Genomic DNA, 4805 nt, shown 5'->3' with positions numbered 1-4805 from the left:
TTTAATTATGTTTAGTTTTATTTAATCTAGAGCGAATTTGTTAAGAATTTTTTGTACACAAAAATTAAGATCAGATCTGCCAATAATTTTCCTACATTTTTTGAGATAGTTACTTTAGAATTTTCTGTTATTTAAGGAATGGTATCACATTTATTGATTTGCATCTGTTAAATAATATTTATGAATCAGGACTAAATCAAACTAAACTATAGTTTCTAATACTTAGAACATGCAATGAATTCAGGTTGCTAATATTTATTTAGAATGGAATATGCACATACTGAAGGAAAAATTTACATTGTAGCTTGAGTGTACATTTATTTATTTAAAATTTTTATCTCTCAACTTGAATTTGAATTATGTTTAATGGAATTTATTTCTAAATAAAGATTATAAGTTTTGGTAGTACTGGATTTACTACAGCTTACTGATACAGAACATAGCTACTATTTACAATTAGTGCACAAAACACTTGCCTTAAAATGCCATATTATAATAACAATGCCAACTGTTTTAGGACTGGGAAACATATTGCTTCCTAAAATCCGGTACCTTGTCTTTTCCACCCCAACCCACATATTCAGTTATTTATTTGTTATTTGATTATTTGTTTGCCCCTTATTGGAGGCACTGCTTATTGAATCAAGGATCTTGTGCATAAGTGTATTTATCAACATTATTTTAGAACACTTAACAGAAGCCCAAAGAGTATGGATTATAAAGATGATAAGAAAATTTTTTCCTTCTTGGGACTGGAAAACCTCTGAGTGAAAGAATGGCAAAAATAAACATTTGTAAGTATACAATAAGATTTTCTCTAGTGTTATTTTAATGTAGAATATTTAATTACAATTGTTTTAATTATAGCACTGAATTACAATTTAAAACAAAAATTCCCCCTTTGGGATTTCTTGTTTGTTTCATTATTTTAATCTAATTATAATTCATATATATTTACCACTTATTTATAAAATTACCAAATAAACTGATATTTATTCTGCTCATGTTTTGAATATAGAGCTACTTATTGTAAAATACACAGATAAATATCTACTTCTGTTTCCAAATCAAATTATGTTACATTTAATTACAAATGATAATGAAATTCTTATAGCTTTTCTGTACAGGTTTTACACAAATTTCACTTTAAATTCCAAAACTTTAAAATTATTTAATTTATTCTCTGCATTATTTATACTCTGTTTACAAATCTGTTATAAATTTGTGTACAAAAGGAAGGAGATTGGTTTTATTTAAAATACCCCAATATTAAATTATTTAAAAAAAGTTTGTGGGGTTAATATTTGCAGATCACACTATAAAAATAAACATCCAGTATGTTTCATTTTAACTGGATGATTGAGAAGTAAACACTGGCTGAATTTTCCACTTGAGTTGCTAGGAGACCAGTCGTTTTGTGATGTCACAGCTACTCAGGTTGAGAACCATTGTGATGGCCTAGTAGTTTATTTGTGCAGGCCTGCCAAAGTAGCATTTCAAGCTGCAATGCTCAAAATCATGCAGATAAGAAAAGTACCTGTAGAAAAAGCTATTTGAGGTGGCACATGTTTCTTCCAAAATTCAAGATGTGTCTCATTAAGTTGGACCAACTGATTCAGGAAACTCCGGTAGATCTGTTTGTGTGATCAAACATTCTCTGGGGACTTGGACTTGAGGTCCATGATTGAAGAAAATGCTTTTCAGGGTTTGTCTGAAGAATCCTTGATAAAAAGACCATGTTACACACATTGTGTCTCTGAACCAGATGAAGATAATGATTTTCGTTCTCTGACATTTCCAATAAACTCTGGAAAATGGCTGGGAGTGACCAATTTAAATCCATCTGGTGGGATGATAATGGAACTACCGTAGTGATTGATAAAGATGTCTTTAAGAAGGAAGTTTTGGAAAGAAAGGCCCCTTTCAGAATATTTGAAACTGGAAGTATGAAATGTTTTGTTAGACAGCTTAACCTTTATGGATTTCATAAAGTGATGCAGAATTTTCAAAGATCTGCTTGTCTAGCAGACTTTCTGGCAGAAGGAAAAGAAGTCTCTGTTTTAAGCAAGGTTTTCAGAAATTTTAGATACCACTTGGTAAGATATATAAAGTTTTATTTTGCAAATCAATCAATGTTAATATAATTGTAAAGCTAGATTTTTAAAATTTTATAAAACTACTAAAGCCAAAATTCTTTGTTTCTTCTAAAAAATGAAGACAGTGCCTTAAATATTCAAGATTATGAGAAACTTTGCTTGCAATTATGAATCTTACCAGAAACCTAAATAAATGTATTAAAGCTGTTTTTAAAAAGTGGCATGCACCGTTACTGCAAATGCTAACTTCTTTAATTTGATGACTATACTATTTAAATGCGTATGTTCCAAATAAGGAACTTCAAAAAGTAGTCAACAATGTTCATATTTTGATGATATTATCTTTGCATAGTAAACGTGAAATCTGTGGGTTTGTTGGTTAAGCTTATTGTAGTGTTGTATTTTGGTTTAAAATATTACTAAAACATTCCTCCTTTGGTTGTAGCTGCAGTTCTACCATAATCCAAATTTTGAACGAGGCTGTCTCTAGATTTTAGTGAGAATAAAAAGAAGAGTTGGTATTAAAAATGCCTTTCTGGTATCTTCATTGGCTGAAGATTTCAAAAAAAGCACTTTAAAGGAGGGGGTAATGTGGATAACCATAATTCCGATTTTGTGGCTGACACTAGTGGAGAAAGTGCATTTTTAACTTTTGCAAATTTAAACATACCTCTAATAAGAAAGCCCTCTGCTAGCCACATAATTGGTGATACAAACATCCCGGTCAGAGGTGATTTTTCTCCATCATCAATGTCAGTTAGACCACCAGAACAAATTGCAGTGGATAAACGTGCTATTTTAAATCAGTTGACCACTGTCCACGGGCACTCTCAAAGCAGTTACACTGAAGCAAATGGCCGTGTTGTGGACTTCATTACAACTACAACTTCTAATTCTCAGTACAGCATCTTGTCTCCAATACAGAGCAATTATTTTGGACTGATGGTGGAGACTTCTAATTTTCCAAATAGATATCACAACATATCTGACAATGAACGTCATTTTTCTAAACTTCAACCAGGGATCAACCCACGGTTTCCAGTGCCAGTGATAGCTGATACATCAGCTACCTCTCTTTCAAGGCCAATTCATCAGCCATCTTCAGTTTATGAACAGCATCCTAATTACAACTTATCTACCACAGGACTACCAGATTATGCAGGATAACAAAGATTAAAAGTGAGGTTGGCAAATGTCAACAAATATCTGCAATTTTCTTATTTGAACAATAAACATAGATGTGTACTTCTATTTTCTTTATATTTGTTTAAAATAGAGTAAAGAGTTAAATGGGAGACTAAGATACCTTTTAAAGAAAAAAGAAGATATTTCATTGATATAAATATTTGATGGAAAAGTATGGGAGTAAATTTAAATAATTTCTTGTAAGGAAGAAGAGAAAATGGAACAATTTTGAGAAGTCTAAAACATGGAGAGAGGGAAAACTAATAAGTGGTTTCTGGTTCATCCTGGAAAGTATTTAAAGTGTTAAGTTAGGATAGGTTGCAACAGGAGATAAATGCAGGAACCGGCCCAGGGATCATGGTCTCTTTTATGTCATCCCTGGAATCATAAAGATCACATGATATAGTCTCAGATGGCACATTCAGCATGTGATAGAATTTAAGAAGTAATTTTATCTATGGTCTTATATGTGCTGTTCTCAAAGTATTCCAATTGGTGCTTTCTTTTCCTCCCCTCAAGAGTCTACACTATATTTTCTAGTGAATATTTAATGTTGCTTTTATGTTCCAGCCAAAAACAAGCTTACATCCTCAGGGTGACAATTTATGACTTTCCAACACTAAGCCCACAAACTCAATATAGTTTAGTCATTTTTTATAGATCTGGCATCTGATTACCTTGGCATATCTTTATGTTTCACTGTATCTGGTGATATATCCAGGCAAATGCTTATCAACCATATTAACTCCAAACTCACAAGTTTTGCTCCAGCTCATCCTTGGACTTAGGATATCCTCCTTTTGCATACTTAGATTTTCCATGTCTCAGCACAGAAATCACCTCCTGCAGATATTTTCTGTCTATCCCCCTTTCCTTGTCTAACTTGGATACCAGCACAGTAAGCACAGCACATGCCAGCGGATGCATTTTCGTATTTAGTGAATGAAAAAATATGTTGACTTTAAGCAAAATTTACTTTCCTGAAACAACAAATCTCTCATGGTTTTCAAACTATTTCATTATGGCCTTTACTCTCCATCACAAAATAGCTAATTTCATAGCCAAAGGTCTAATCACCCAAGAGAGTAAGTGGTGGTAGGTACAGGAGACAATGTATTATTCTCTTCTGAATTCATGCCTCCAGATGCGTAAAGCATTCCATTCACATTTGCTGGATTTTCTCCTGTCTCTTCATCACCCAACCACCCCAAAATAACTGATTCTCATCCCCATAGCTATAACTATACTGACTTCTAGTTAATTTACTTCTTAGAATCAGAGCTTTTTACAGAAGAGACAGTGCCATTGCAAATATTTAATGTAGGTTTATACACCCCACATAAATTTTGCCCCTTCTAACCTTCACACAGGAAGTATCTAAGAGGTACTTGCCCCTTGGTTGGGGTGGTCGTATTCAGTAACCAAATTGCAATCTAAAATGTGTGGACAAGAAGGAGGTGAGGATGATAGAAATAAAAATTTGTCCAAGTGCAAGAATACCAAATTTCTGCAGATATTAAGAAA

The 4805-nt window shown here is 32.8% G+C and overlaps 1 pseudogene; it reads left to right on the top strand.

Moving 5' to 3' along the window:
* The first annotated feature begins 1542 nt into the window (after nt 1-1542).
* LOC140692805 (heat shock transcription factor, Y-linked-like) lies at nt 1543-3341 on the top strand (annotated as a pseudogene).
* The last annotated feature ends 1464 nt before the right edge of the window (nt 3342-4805 follow it).

The sequence above is a fragment of the Vicugna pacos genome, unplaced genomic scaffold (assembly GCF_048564905.1).
Source record: "Vicugna pacos unplaced genomic scaffold, VicPac4 scaffold_17, whole genome shotgun sequence".
In the NCBI taxonomy this organism is placed as follows: Eukaryota; Metazoa; Chordata; class Mammalia; order Artiodactyla; family Camelidae; genus Vicugna; species Vicugna pacos.
This window is presented reverse-complemented; position numbering and strand designations above follow the sequence as displayed.